Source organism: Somniosus microcephalus, chromosome 11, assembly GCF_052327205.1.
Source record: "Somniosus microcephalus isolate GS21.2 chromosome 11, FLI_Smic_1.0, whole genome shotgun sequence".
In the NCBI taxonomy this organism is placed as follows: Eukaryota; Metazoa; Chordata; class Chondrichthyes; order Squaliformes; family Somniosidae; genus Somniosus; species Somniosus microcephalus.
The window spans coordinates 22,008,168-22,024,528 of NC_140997.1; the positions used below are offsets into that span (position 1 = coordinate 22,008,168).

At 45.5% G+C, this 16,361-nt stretch overlaps 1 pseudogene; it reads right to left on the minus strand.

The window, feature by feature from the left end:
• Positions 1–2,057: 2,057 nt before the first annotated feature.
• LOC147110371 (UDP-glucuronosyltransferase 2C1 pseudogene) lies at positions 2,058–7,366 on the minus strand (annotated as a pseudogene).
• Positions 7,367–16,361: the final 8,995 nt, after the last annotated feature.

Sequence of the window (16,361 nt, forward strand, 5' to 3'; positions counted from 1 at the left end):
GACTGACATTGCGCGTATTTTAGAGGATAGGATAGAGGAGGGATCTGCCCGTGCTGAGACATGGGGCACAAGTGCGCAGGAGCCAGGGCAGGAGGAAAGGAGAGCGCAGGTGCCAACTCACTAGAGGGCGAGGTCGCACACTAGTTCTGCTGCAGAGGAGTCAGATAAGGACTTTGCTGGGCCTGGCTACAGAAGAAGGCTGATGGGTGTGCACACCCAATTGCTTGGGGCATTGGGAAGACTGCCAGAAACCGTTCTCACAATGTCAGCTCCAACTTGGCACCGGGCTTGGCGCAGAGCTTGGAGCCAATGTTCCCTCGAATATTTTTTGCTTCTGCATTCCGTAGGTCTAACTCCTTTTGAGCTAACTGCAATTTTAGCTCCTGCAAGGCTGTTATCATTCTGGTTCAGCTGTTGTCTAAATACTTCCTGTATGGTTTGGAGTTCTACCTTCTTTAAAGCGACTGCCATTTGAAAGCTACGGCCCAGAAATTGGACGTTGCCCCTAAACAAGCGATTAAGCCTCCAATATGGCAGGCAGGAAGCACACACACATTTCCAACCAGAAGCGCATCGTCCGCCTTATTGATTTGAGCTTCTCCATTGGTGTCAGGAGCGCACGTCGGAAGTATTTAAACAGTAAATACTTTATTTAAATTAGGGGCCTGCGCTTCCTGCAGAACCCTTTCTGATTTTGGCTTGCCCCAATGCCTGACATGCTGAACTTGTCCAGCAACATGTGGAGCTAACCGGCAGGAAGGACCCCTCACCAGCACTATTTAAAGGGATCATGCAGAGTTTACAGGTTCATTGCTGGTCTGTCATTTCAGGCTGCTGATTAAATTCTGGGCGTATCCTGGCGTGTTTTTATCTCTCCGCAAAGTTAGGTTTGTCGGCCAAGAACAAGATAATGCTGGTGTGGCACTGTTGTTGGCTGCCTCATAAATAGTTTGACTGCAGTCATGGGTGGCCGAAGGACGAGGGGGAGCAGCAAGGAACACAACAGACAGCAGGAGCAGCTGGGACAAGAGGGAGGAGGAGGTGGAGGAGGGCATTGTGCAGGAGGCCACACCCACAGCGGGTGATCAGGGGGCACATCTCCTACCTCAACCTTACTGAGAAGAATGTCTGAGGCACCTTTGCCACACAAAGGAGGCTGTCACTGAGCTACGTCACCTGCTGTTGCCACAACCTGAGCCTAGCACTAGGGCATGGCCAGCACTGGTTGTCAAGGTAACCGGAGGCCTTAACTTTTACGCCACGGACTCTTTTCAGGCTGCAGCAGGTGACATCACAACATATCCCAGTTCACAGGACAGCGATACTCTACGCTGGGAGGAGCACCAATACCTCCTTCTCTATCGGCAGTAGGGCGAGAGGGCACGAGGCTTCACCCACATGACAGTCTTCCCCAGGGTGCAAGGTGCTGTCGACTGCACCCACATTGCCTTAAGTGTTCCCTATCACCAGCCATTCCCTCAACGTGCAGCTAGTTTGTGACCTCAGGAAGCCCCAAAATGTTCTACAGCCAATGAAGTGCTCTTGAAGTGTAGTCACTGTTGTAATGTAGGTAATGTTGTAATGTACTATATGTAGCTTATGACAGCTAACTCATCAGTATATCAGTAAATACAACTTTAAAATTCTACAAATATTTCAATCTTTAATTTTTCAGAAAGGATTCAATGTGCTCAATTGCCTTTAGCTGGCTTGTTAACTACTTATAATGGCACTGAATTCTAAATTACATCAGAATAGTTAATTCCAAGTTAATAGTGACTTCAAAAGTGACTATTTTACTGCGAGCCCCCAATAAACAGAGGAAAACTGCGATCCGGTAATGCAATAAACCTTGGAAGGAATATTAATCAAAGATCACTAGACAAATTCTTAACCCCTTTACCTTAACTCCTTGTCAAAGAGCTCCCGGGAGATCACCATCCCCCTTCTATAGAAGTACTGGGTGCCTAAATCTGGCTCGCTCAGCTGTCTTACATTCCCTGGTTCAGATTATACTAACTGATTTAACCTCTTGTCAGGTCATCAAAGACATCAAATCACAAACATTTCTTTATTAATTCACTTCGGATATTAATGCAGTTAGGAAAATACAATTAATAGCAACTTAATGTTGAACAGTAAAATCACGCAAGGTACAGATTAACTGGTAGAATTAATAACTAAAGTTACAAAGACAGTTCAAGTATATCAAAAAGACTTGCATTTATATAGCGCCTTCACGAACACCGGACATCTCAAAGCGCTTTACAGTCAATGAAGTACTTTTTTGAAGTGTAGTCACTGTTGTAATGTGGGAAACGTGGCAGCCAATTTGCACATAGCAAGGTCCCACAAACAACAATGTGATGATGATCAGATAATCTGTTTTTGTTATGTTGGTTCATAGGAACTCAGCATTTTTTTCATTCTTGGGATGTGGGCATCGTTGGCAAGGCCGGCAGTTATTGCACATCCTTATTTGTCCTGGCGAAGGTGATGATGGGCTTTCTTCTTAAACCGCTGCAGTCCAGGTGGTGAAGGTGCTCCGACAATTCTGTGTATCACTGACAAGTTAATACCATTGAATAATAAGTCTATCAGTTATATTAAATGACCAGTTTAATGTCCAGCTTACTGCTAATAGGCTTGTAGCTTTAGCAAAGATTTCAAGAGCTTCTGTGCTCTTGTCCTTCTGAATTGGTGCAGTAGCTGAACTGATTGCCTTGCCTCACTTAGACACATTTCCAGTACATCAGCGCAATGATTCTCAATCTACCATTGTAGGCTTGTTCCTCCTTCTGGTGAAAGTTCTCTCCGTATAATTAACCTTGCCTCTGCACTCAGACACTTAACTCTTACACTTAACTGCCTCGGGGAAAACCAATGTTGCAGCAGGAACGTGAAGCAGGTATTGGGCCTCTTATTTGCATATGCAAAGGGTCTATTGCCTGCTGCAGGCATGGGTAAAGGACACCATTCAGCCCTTCGAGTCTGTTCCGCCCTTCAGTTAGATCATGGCTGGTCTGGATCTTAACTCCATTTAACTGCCTTGATTCCATATCCCTTAATACCCTTGCCTAACAAAAATCTACCAATCTCAGTTTTGAAATTTTCAGTTGACCCCAGCCCCAACAGCGTTTCTGGGGAGAGAGATGTTCCTGATTTCCACGACCTTTTGTGTGAAGAGGTGCTTCCTGACATCACTGCTGAATGGCCCGGCTCTAATTGTAAGGTCATGACCCTTGTTCTCGACCAGAGGAAGTAGTTTCTCTCTATCGACCCTATCTACTCCTTCAATCATTTTAAACACCTCAGTTATATCACCCATTAATCTTCTATACTCGCCGGAATATCAGCCTGGTCTATGCAACCTGGCTTCATAATTTAACCCTTTCAGCCCTGGTATCATAATCCTTCATTCATCCTTGACAAGGCTGGGTGTTTTTTTTTCTTCTAGTCACGACTAATTGAAACGAAAACCTAACAGAGACATCCTTTCTCGTGTCCCCTCGCAGTGTGCAGGGCTATCTTTATGTACCCCAAATTCTTAACGTTACTCGTTGTTTTCACAGAGTTCAGCAGGATTGTCGCTAACTACATTTTAAGGATAACTTTGGGTGTGTTTAGGCATAGAGAGTAAAAGTCTCCTGCATCATTGTGTATGGAAATTTTCAAAAGGCATCAGATAAGGTGACATATAAGAGGCTTGGTGATAGGATTATGGCACATGCTATGTGACAGCTGGTTAAAGGAAACTGGTTGAAGGGAGTGTGACAAAATTGTGTGCTTAGGGGTTGAAATTGGAGGAGAAAATCTGGTGCTGTGTAAACGGGGCTGCCAATTATCGATCAGCCCTTACTCCTTCATTCATCCTTGACAAGCCGGGTGTCTTTATTTGTTCTAGTCACGACTAATTGGAACCAAAGGCTAACAGAGAGAGATCCTTTCTCCCCTCGCTGTGTGCAGGGCTATCTTTATGTACCCATAAAATTATTAGCATTGCTCTTTGTTTTCCCAGAGTTCAGCAGGATTGTCGCTAACTACATTTCAAGGATAACTCTGGGTATGTTTAGGGCATTTCTCCTACGTAATTTTACATACATAGATACATAGAAGATAGGAGCAGGAGTAGGCCATTCGGCCCTTCGTGCCTGCTCCGCCATTCGATGAGATCATGGCTGATCCTTTAATTCAGTATCCCGTCCCCGCCTTCTCTCCGTAACCCTTAACCCCTTTTGCCCGTAGAAATATATCTAATTCCCTCTTAAATATATTTAATGAGCTGGCGTACACTGCCCTCTGTGGCAATGAGTTCCACAGGTTCACCACTCTCTGAGTGAAGAAATTCCCCCTCATCTCTGTCCTAAATGGTTTAGCCCTTATCCTTAAATTATGTCCTCTAGTTCTGTTCTCACCCGCCAAGGGAAACATTCCTTCTGCATCCAGTCTGTCTAGACCTGTCAGAATTTTATACACTTCTATGAGGTCCCCTCTCAATCTTCTAAACTCCAGTGTGTACATCCCTAAACTACATAGTCTCTCCTCATAGGTCATTCCCGCCATTCCTGGTATCAGCCTGGTGAATCGCCGCTGCACCCCCTCCATGGCAAGAACATCCTTCCTCAGATGAGGCGACCAAAACTGTACACAGTACTCGAGGTGTGGTCTCACCAGTGCCCTGTACAGCTGCAGCAAGGTATCCCTGTTCCTGTATTCTAACCCTTTTGCTATGAAGGCCAGCATACCGTTTGCCTTCTTGACCGCCTGTTGCACCTGCATGCTCGCCTTCAGTGACTGGTGTACAAGAACACCCAGGTCTCTCTGTACTTCCCCCTCTCCCAATCTATTGCCATTTAAATAATAATTTGCCCTCCCGTTCCTGCACCCAAGGTGGATAACTTCGCACTTGTCCACATTATAGTGCATCTGCCATTTATCCGCCCAATCGCCCAGTCTGTCCAAATCGCTCTGGAGCTTCCTGGTCTCTTCCTCTGAGCCCACCCCCCCTCCTAGTTTAGTGTCGTCTGCAAATTTGGAAATGCTGCATCCGACTCCCTGATCCAGGTCATTAATGTAAATTGTGAACAGCTGGGGGCCCAGGACAGATCCCTGTGGTACCCCACTTGTTACTGCCTGCCATTCAGAAAATGAGCCGTTTATTCCAACTCTCTGTTTTCTATCTGACAGCCAGTTCCCTATCCACGCCAAAACTTTCCCCTTTATCCCATGAGCCTCAATTTTCCATGCTAATCTTTTATGTGGGACCTTTTTGTATGGAACTTTTCAAAAGGCATTTGATAAGGTGACATGTAAGAGGATTATGGCATATGCTATGTGACAGCTGGTTAAAGGAAACTGGTTGAAGGAAGTGTGACAAAATTGTGTGTTTAGGGGTTGAAATTGGAGGAGAAAAATCTGGTGCGGTGTAAAAGGGGCTGCCAATTATCGATCAGCCCTTACTCTAACTTCGAATCATTCTTTTGGCTTTAATTTAGTCCTTTTTTTTCTTCCTTCCTAAGCACATTTTGACAAGTAATGCTTTTAGCATTTTATAGGCAAGGTAAAGGAAAAGCCCCATTACAATTATAATGATGGCAACTACATCCAGTAAGTAGTACTGATAGAACGGTAACTCATTGCCTACGGCTCTTAAATGAGCAGCACCTCTGTGTCTTATTGCATATTCAATCCAGAAAACAGCAAGCCCTTTTGGATCCAGTGGCACATCTCTATGCAAGGCAGATATACGCTTCATGTTCTCTCGGTAAGAAGGGTTTTCTATGACAGTTTTCACAGCCTGGAATATAACTTCCCTCTTCAAATGAGCCAAGTCCAACATGACCGCAACTCCTCGGACTTTGAGACGCAAAATGTTATCATGCTGGTCGCCAAAGACTGGTATGCCGACCATAGGGACGCCATGATAGATGGCCTCATAAACCCCATTTTCGCCACCGTGGGTGATGAAAACTTTTGTCTTCGGATGACTCAACAGGTCATTTTGAGGAAGCCAGTTCATTATTTTGGTGTTGTTTCCTAAAGTTGAGGGCACTTCTCCGCGATATCCCCAGATCACCTTCTGAGGGAGTTGCGCCAGACCTGCTGCCACTTCAGTGGCCAGTGCTGCAGGAAGGCTGCTTAGAACACTTCCTAAGGAGAAGATCACGACCCCATCCTCACCAGAGCTGTCCATGAATTGCTGCAGGTCAGGAGAGAGGGGCTTGCCCGGGCTGCACTGAACACCTCCGATGTAGACCAGATTTGGCATGGTTGGCCTTGGGAATTCAAAAATGAAGTCAACCTTCATTAAGAAGATATCTGCCTTTTGGTAAAGTTCTTTCAATGTAATATCACTCTTGAGGTAAAGCTGGCAGAGTTTATTGTATGCTGGGTATATATAGACGTTGCCCATGAAATCGGACATAGCATATATAAAAACATTCTTCAACCTTTCTAAAAACACCATTCTGTCCGTCAGACGTGAATTTAACACTGGGACATAGGAAAGTGGCGATGGGGCTACATTAAAGTGGAGGTCTCCAGTTACCGTCCATCTGCCAAAAAGCACTATTGGGATGTCAAGTAAATGAGCCAACATGACACCACCTGCATTGTAAGGGTCGGCTAAAACCAGATCAAAATCTGCACCTTTCAATCGTTCCAGCAATGCAGGATCTTCGAACATTGCTTTAATGGCAGGAATCATCAAATTATTACTGCTGGTAAATAAGGCGATGAGCCCCCAGGCAGCTGAGATGCTGGACAGGAAACCATCTTCAGCATAGACTGAGTTGAAGATAAAGTCATGGAATTTGCTTTCATTAAATGCTTTACCTGTCTGACCTGAGGGACTGCGGACGGTTTCGATGGTGAAATCATGGGAGGTTTCTTCAATGTTCCTGGAGTCGCTGCTCCTCAGCACTGTCACCTCATGTTTCCTCTCCACCAGTTCCAGGAGCAGGGTTTTCATCAGCAGCCAGTGGCTCCAATCCGTGGGGGCAGCAAGGATCTTGGCTGCTTCTGTGTTGGAGTTTCTTGCAGACAGTAACATCACAGAATACAGAAGAAGCGCTGGAAAAGCTGCTATGCTGTTCATTGTCATGTTCTGTCACGAATCTTCAGCAGGAAACACAAGTGTTGCTTCTCAATGCTGAAACTTGCACCGTTTAGGTCTCCAATTACACTTCCCGAACTGTTATCTCCGCCAATACGAAACATGCATTACTCGTCCTGCACCGGAAATTCATTCACGCCATGTTTCAAACATCTCAAGATATTTTTGCACTAACTGTTTTATAAATTAAAACCAGGGTCTTCTGTTCGAAGGCAGCAAAATACATTCTGTATGCTTTGCAGGTTCGGTCGAAATGGGTTTTTATTTAACTTCACAGAAGAAACAATAGAAATTAGACTAAAATCAACGAATGACTCAACTTTGGAGCCAATGTCGAGGTGGGCAGTTAATCAATTACTTTTGAATTAATACACTTACAATATATAAATAAAAGCTCGCTGTTGAATAGATTGAAACACAATTTGCTGCAAATGTCAGAACTCTGTTCTATATTAAATTCCCTACACGGGGGAGGGGAGGGGAACAATTCACCAAAAACTTTCCTGCAGCTACCATCTGCTCAACCACCACTTTTGATGCCCTAGTCCCTATTAAAACAATTACGCTCTCTTCCCCCTGGCCGTCCCCCCTAGTAAAGTCCTCATCTTCACTCCCTTAACTCCAAGGGACGCAAGCTTGAACGGATATGGTGGACAACTAGTTTAGCCATTCACTGCCAGATCTGGCTGGCCCACATAAAGCATTATCCGTCCGGCTCTCCTCTGCCAAAATTGCTCACTATTCCAGAATCATTCTGGAATGCAAAGATAAACCCATGCTTCTATTGTCCACTGCTAACCGTATTCTTAAACCCCTCTCCCCTGTCTCCTCCATCCTCGCCTCTGACAATAAGTGTGAGGAGCTCATGGACTTCTTTGTCTCTAAGATTGAGACCATCCGTTCAGCTGCCTCTGCCACTTCCCTTCCTTCCCCTAGCCCACTGGGCCAAACTTCCTCCAAGGTTCCCCCCTGCCCTAGCCCTGAACTCAAATCTTTCTCCAGTTTCTCTCTGATCTCTCCTCATTACCTCTCCATTCTCATCTTTTCCATGAGACCCATTTCCTGTTCCCTTGATCCCATTCCCACCAAACTGCTGACCACCCAACTTCCTTTACTGGCTCCCATGTTAGCTGACAGTGTTAACGGTTTTCTCTCCTCAGGTATTGTTTCCCCCTCCGTAAATCTGCCGTCATCACCCTTTTCCTCAAAAGACCAACCCTTGGCCACTCTGTCTTTACAAACTACCGCCCCATCTCCAACCTCCCTTTCCTCTCCAAAGTCCTTGAACATGTTGTCGCCTCCCAAATCCGTGCCCATATTTTCTGCAACTCCATGTTTGAATCCCTCCAATCAGGTTTCTGCAGTCACATCCTTTGTGACTGTGCCAAAGTTAAACTATCCCTCCTCGTCCTTCTTGACTTGTCTGCAGCCTTTGATGCAGTTGACCACTCCATCCTTCTCCAATGCCTCTCCACCGTCGTCCAGCTGGGTGAGACTACACTCACCTGGTTTCATTCTTATCTATCTAATCATAGCCAGAGAATCACCTGCAATGGCTTCTCCTCCCGCTCCCACATCGTTACCTCTGGTGATCCCGCCCCCCCCAAGGATCTATCCTTGGGCCCCTCCTATTTCTCATCTATACACTGCCCCTTGGTGACATCATCCGAAAACACAGCGTCAGTTTCCACATGTATGCTGACAACACCCAGCTCTACCTCAGCACCACTTCTCTCGACCCCTCCACGGTTTCTAAATTGACACACTGCTTGTCCGACATCCAGTTCTAGATGAGCAGAAATTTTCTCCAATTAAATATTGGGAAGGCCAAAGCCATTGTTTTCGGTCCCCGTCACAAACTCCGTTCCTTAGCCACTGACTCCATCCCTCTTCCTAACATCTGTCTGAGGCTGAACCACACTGTTCACAACCTTGGTGTCATATTTGACCCTGAAATTAGCTTCCGACCACATATCCGCAGCATAACTAAGACCACCTATTTCCACCTCCGTAACATCTTCGCCCCTGCCTCAGCTCATCCGCTGCTGAAACCCTCATCCATGCCTTTGTTACCTCTAGACTTGACTATTCCAACACACTCCTGGCTGGCCTCCCACATTCCACCCTACGTAAACTTGAGGTCATCCAAAACTCGGCTGCTCGTGTCCTAACTCACACCAAGTCCCGTTCACCCATCACCCCTGTGCTCGCTGGCCTACATTGGCTCCCGGTTAAGCAATGCCTCGATTTCAAAATTCTCATCCTTGTTTTCAAATCCCTCCATGCCTCGCCCCTCCCTATCTCTGTAATTTCCTTCAGCCCCACAATCCCCCGAGATATCTGCGCTCCTCCAATTCTGCCCTCTTGAGCATCCCTGATTATAATCGCTCCACCATTGGTGGCCGTGCCTTCTGTTGCCTTGGCCTGTTGCCTTGGCCCTAAGCTCTGGAATTCCCTCCCTAAACCTTTCCACCTCTCTACCTCTCTTTCCTCCTTTAAGACGCTCCTTAAAACCTACCTAACTGCCCCAATTTCACCTTATGTGGCTCATTGTCAAATGTTTTGTCTTATAATACTCCTGTGAAGCGCCTTGGGACGTTTCACTACGTTAAAGACGCTATATAAATACAAGTTGTTGTTGTTGAGAAGCTTGCTCTAAAGGGAGATATCTCATTATAGCGCCTGTTCTGGCCATTGGTGGCGCTGTGGTGGGACTTTTCCCTCTCCAGATTGTCTCATGCAGCAAAACCGACAGCACAGAGGGAGTCCATTCGGCCCATCGTGCCCCTGCCAGCTCTGAGAGAGCTAAAATCACAGGTTCATCCAGCCTGATGTCTCACACAGGAGGTGTGATTTACTGGTAGGGAGAATTTACTTTTAATGTCAATTTATGTCTTTATATATGTTCAGCCTTACAGTAAATAATGTTTGCATTTCTCCTCTCAATATCTGTGGCTTCAATATTTTTATAAAATGTTTTTTGCATGCTTTTAATGCAGTATATCACTCACACCTGACGTCCTCTTCACGACTCTCTTGGGCCTCTAGCTGTTATAAGTTTGAAATAAATATATCTCTTTAGGCTTTCATTTTTTTAAATATCCAGAGATCAAACTTACCTGTATTCACAATCCTTGAGCCACCTGCTCCCCCTTTCCCTATCCAAGCCTCCCTTGCTGCTTCCCTGGGTACCTTGAGCCATTGGCGCATCTTCCGCTATGCCCGACTGTTTTCCCCAGTATTGCTGCTCCTGCTCTTAAGCCTGTCCTTGTCTGCCTGCCACACTCCTGGAAGTGTTGAGGTGTTGGCTCTACTCTGTCTTTGGCATGCCTGCTGTGCTAAGGCTCCAAGCTCAGCTGCTGGTGTTTGTCCTCTTTGAAGCTCTATTTTTTTTTTAATTTTCTTCATTTTTTTAAATAGCCAGTTCCTTTCCAACAACAACGGCAAACTTGCATTGATATAGTGCCTTTAATGCTTCACAGAAGCATTTTGGTGTCATATTTGACCCTGAAATGAGCTTCAGACCACATATCTGCGGCATAACTAAGACCGGCTATTTCCACCTCTCTAACATTGCCCGTCTCCACCCTTGCCTCAGCTCATCCGCTGCTGAAACCTTCATCCATGCCTTTGTTACTTCTGGACTTGACAATTCCAACGCATTCCTGGCTGGCCTCCCACATTCTACTCTACGTAAACTTGAGGTCATCCAAAACTCGGCTGCCTGTGTCCTAACTCGCACCAAGTCCTGTTCACCCATCACCCCTGTGCTCGTTGACCTACATTGGCTCCCGGTGCCCTTCAATCCTTCAACTCTGGCCTCCTATGTATCCCCACACACCACGACACCGCCCCCCCCCACCACTCCTTCTGCTACATCATCAGTACCAGCTATCTCAGCACTGCTCTCAGAATCATCCTCCCTCAACCCCTAACCCCCCTTTGCTCTTCTCCCTCAACCTTTAAGAGCCTTCTCAAATCCTATCTTTATGATTTCCCTCCTCTCCCCTAATTCTACTCATGCTGAAGGGCCCTTTCTCCTCTGCGAAATGCTTTGGGACGTTTACTATATTACTCTCTGTATAAATGCTGTTGTACAGCCCCTTCCACTAGAAAGAATCAAGGCACATGTTGCACGAATGCTGCAACTCATGGAAGTTCTTCAGGGGATGTGGCTGCATAGTTAAAGTCACCAACCCGTAAGGTTTGCAATTTTTTTCTCTCAACTGGCAACTTTAAATTAAGCAAAACAGCAGATTGAACAGCACATCTCTAGTTCAGTTGCACTGCAGCTCTGAATAATTTAAAGACCTACAAGTTTCCAACTGAAAGGCCATGAAAGCTCATTCACAACACAAAATACTTTTCTCCCGGGCTGCTAGCCTCACTTCTGGGAGAGTCCCGGCCAATCCGGGAGGTTTGGCAACCCTAGTACCACCTCTGCTGCCATTCCCTCTGCCACTGTCCCACCGTACCCTGTCCCATCCCTTCCCTGCCCTGTACTCTCTCTGTCCCTGCTCTGCCTCGCCCTCTTGCTATGAGTGTCAGCTGTGGCTCAGTTGGTAGCACCCTCGCCTCGGAGTCAGAAGGTTGTGGGTTCAAGTCCCACTCCAAAGACTTGAGCACAAAAATCTAGGCTGATACTCCAGTGCAGTGCTGAGGGAGTGCTGCATTGTCGGAGGTGCCATCTTTCGGGTGAGACTTTAAACCGCGGCCCCGTCTGTTCTCTTGGGTAGATGTAAAAGATCCCATGACACTATTTCGAAGAAGACCAGGGGAGTTATCCTGGCTAATATTTATCCCTCAATCAACATCACTAAAAACAGATGATCTGGTCATTATCACATTGCTGTTTGTGGGAGCTTGCTGTGTGCAAATTGACTGCCGTGTTTCCTGCATTACAACAGTGACTGTACTTCATTGGTTGTAAAGTGCTTTGGGACGTCTGGTGATTGTAAAAAGCGCTATAGAAATGCAAGTCTTTCTACTTTATACCCTCCCTCTACCTCTAAGTGGTTAATTGGGGAAAGGGAAAGGATGGTGGGAAGGTTGGGAGTGAGCCAGAGGTTCCCGAGTCCAGGTCATCAGCCATTATACACACACACTGAAGAATCAACAAGAAAACATACAACATTAACAGCAGAAAGAGGTCCGGTCCAAGGTGATGGAGAATGTTAACTTCTAACGATGGTAGTCTTCAGGCTCCAGAACTCCGATAATCGAGCTCACAGTAATAAATTGCATTAAATGACTTTTATTAACAACACTAAAATGCAGCGTAGTATTAGAAAACACAAATTCAAAAGTCAAACAAAAAGGTTACAGTTACCAGTTCGGGAACAGAGCTACGAGCTTCACTTTCAAGTTTGTTCTAACAATCTGGTGACTATGTGCACCTTATATAGGCAACTTGTTTACAAGAATCCAACAGCTGTCCTTGCATAATATTGAACACGGGATGTTTGTTAACTCGAACTTTTGAGTTACATAGTATTGCTTAGAATTTACAACACAGAAACAGGACATTCAGCCCAACTGGTCTATGCCTGTGTTTATACTCCACGTGAGCCTCCTCCCACTCTACTTCATCTCACCCTATCTCCCTCATGTGCTTATCTAGCTTCCCCTTAAATGCATTTATGCTATTCACCTCAGCCACCCTATGTGGTAGCAGGTTCCACATTCTAATCACGCTCTGGGTAGAGAAGCTTCTCTTGAATTCCTTATGGATTTTTTAGTGACTATCTTATATTTATGTCCCCTAGTTTTGGGCTCTCCACAAGTGGAAACATCTTCTCTATGTTTACACATAAGAAATAGGAGCAGGAGTCAGCCATTTGGCCCCTCGAGCCTGCTCTGCCATTCAATAAGATCATGGCTGATCTTCTACCTCATCTCCACTTTCCTGAACTATCCCCATATCCCTTCATTCCCTTAATATTCAAAAATCTATCGATCTCTGTCTTGAATATACCCAATGACTGAGCCTCCACAGCCCTCTGGGGTAGAGAATTCCAAAGATTCACCACCCTCTGAGTGAAGAAATTTCTCCTCATCTCAGTCCTAAATGGCCGGCCCCTTATTTTGAGACTGTGACCCCTGGTTCGAGACTTCCCAGCCAGGGGGAAACATCCTCCCTGCATCTACCCCATCAAGCCCTGTAAGAATGTTGTATGTTTCATTGAGATCACCTCTCATTCTTCTAAACGCTAGAGAATATAGGCCTAGTCTACTCAATCTCTCCTCATAGGACAATCTCCCCACCCCAGGGACCAGTCTGGTGAACCTTCATTGCACTCCCTCTATGGCAAGTATTTTCTTTGCACTATCAAACCCTTTGATAATTTTGAAGACCTCTATTAGGTCACCTCTGAGTCTTCTCTTTTCTCGAGGAAAAAAAGCCCCAGCCTGTTCAGTCTTTCCTGATATTTGTACCCTCTCAGTTCTGGTAACAGTTCCTGTAAATCTTTTTTGCATCTTTTCCAGTGTCTCAATATCCTTTTTACACTTCAAATATAGTTACCAATTTCCCCTTTTCCAGTTCCTTAGGTACACGTCTTCATTCCATACAACAAGAACTAACGGTTCCAAGGACAACGGTTATCATAATTACACAAACAGGCATTACTCAAAATCCCTGTTATTAAAAGGTACACATTGAGACATGGTATTAAGACAGATGTTCATATGCTGACAAAATAACTCTTGTGAGCAGAGTGCCCAGCTCAAGATTGCTGACAACTACACCCCTTAGCCTTGTGGCAAACACCCTTAGAAAGCCAAAAGCATAATGACATCAAGTGTGTTAGCAACCTCAGCAGAATCCGGTAGACCTGCGGGGAAGAACATTAGAAAGACTTTGTTTTGGGAAAGGTGAACAGAAACTGTGGCCGTTTGTATAGCACCTTTAATGTGGGGAAAATGTCCCAACGCACTTCACAGAGGTGTAAGCAAAAAATGGTTGCTGAGTATTAAAAAGGACTTATTTGGAGAGGCGACTGAAAGGTTGGTTAATGAGGTGGGTTTTAAAAAGGATCTTAAAGGAGAGGGATGTGTAAAGGTAAAGGAGTTTAGGGAGGAAATTCCAGAGCGTAGAACCTAGGTGGCTGAAGGCATGGCCGCTAATTGGTGTGGCGATGGAGGAGGTTGCACAAGAGGATAGAGTTGGAGGAATTAACGTGCTCTATAAATAAAAACAGAAAATGCTGGAAACACTCAGCGGGCCAGGCAGCGTCTGTGGAGAGAGAAACAGAGTTAATGTTTCAGGTCGATGACCTTTCGTCAGAACTCTGATCCCTGGAACACTCGTTTGCCACCCAGAAATCAGGATCAACGCGAGACAATTTCCCGCCCAAGGTCTCCAGCTTTTTTCTGTTTTTGTCCTAGGCTCTAAGGGCCGCCCCCAGTATCGTAATAACACGGAGCCAAAGCTGAGCACCACAGAAATGGGTTTGCAATTGCACAAATAATGTCAACATGCCATGTTTGCGCACTGCTGTGGTTAAAGTACTTGGCAGGGCCACTGGAAGGGCGGCATTGTGCAGTACACATTCGGTGCAAAAACACATTTGTCTAGTCCTGCCAGACCGTCATGGAAGACCTGCTGGGCAGAGGTAGAGGAACTAGAACAGTTGCAGGCAGAGTGCTGTGCTAATCTCACTCACTGTTTAGTTGCTAGGCGGAATGAATTGCGATTCCAAATCCTGGCCACATCAGCTTTGCATCTGAACAAGCAGATAAATCTTCAATTTGTGGAATTTTTAATAAAAAAAAAAAAATGTTGATCCCTTCTGTCCTGCGAAAAACAACTTAAAATACACTGATGTTGCAATGTTAGGGTGAGATGAAGTAAAGTGGGAGGAGACTCGTGTGGCGCATAAACACCGGCATAGACTAGTTGGGCCGAATGGCCTGTTTCTGTGTTGTAAATGCTATGTAACTCTTCACTGTTTAATTTTGATGAGGTACAGGGTGGGCCACTGAATGTACTTGCAGCGAAGGTACATTTTAGAACATCAAAGATTTACAGGGATGATACCAGAACTGAGAGGTTATAACTATCAAAAGAGAAAGAAAAGACTTGAATTTATATAGCACCTTTCACAACCTCAGGACGTCCCAAAGCGCTTTACAGCCAATGAAGTACTTTTGGCATGTAGTCACTGTTGTAATGTAGGAAATGTGGCAGTCAATTTGCACACAGCAACCTCCAACCAACGTGATAATGACCAGATAATATGTTTTTTAGTGATGTTGATTGAGGGATAAATATTGGCCAGGACACCAGGGATAACTCCCCTGCTCTTCTTAGAAATAGTGCCATAGGATCTTTTACACCCACCTGAGACAGCAGGCGGCATCTCGGTTTAACGTCTCATCTGAAAGACGGCACCTCTGGCAGTGCAGCGCTCCCTCAGTACTGCATTGGAGTGTCAGCCTAGAATTTTCTGCTTAAGCCTCTGGAGGGGAATAGCATAGATGCATTTAAGGGGAAGCTAGATAAGTACGTGAGGGGAAAAAGGAATAGAAGGATATGTTGATTAGTTTAGATGAAGTAAGGTGGGAAGAGGCTCGTGTGGAGCATAAACACAGGCACGGACCTGTTGGGCTGAAAGGCCTGTTTCTGTGCTGTAAATACTATGTAATTCTATGTAAAAAAAATATATACCTTGCATGGCTCCTTCTGCTTCTGATCCTCTTCTCACTTGACTTTACCTAACAGGAAATTTGCAGATCCATCCTCACTCAGGTCGGAATTAAAATCGCGGTCAGGGCCCAATGACAACATTGGACGCTGATCTGCATATTTAAAAAAGGACCCCGCCGGTTTCAGGCGAGTGCCTTTGCCACCAACCAGAAGAGCAGGTTAAAATTGACGATGCCGGGATCCAGGCGGGGTCATCGGTGGGTAAGTCACCCAGCCAATTTGAACTGGTGGGCGGATAGGGTTAAAATCGACCCCCCAGCCCCATGCACAATGCCATGGGAGATTAACTAGTAAATAGAAACATAGAAAAATAGGAGCAGGAGTTGGCCATTTGGCCCTTCGAGCCTGCTCCGCCATTCAATATGATCATGGCTGATCCTCTCTCTCAATACCATATTCCCGCTCTCTCCCCATACCCCTTGATGCCTTTTGTGTCTAGAAATCTAGCTATCTCCTTCTTAAATATATTCAGTGACTTGGCCGCCACGGCCTTCTGTGGTAGAGAATTCCACAGGTTCACCATCTCCTGAGTGAAGAAAT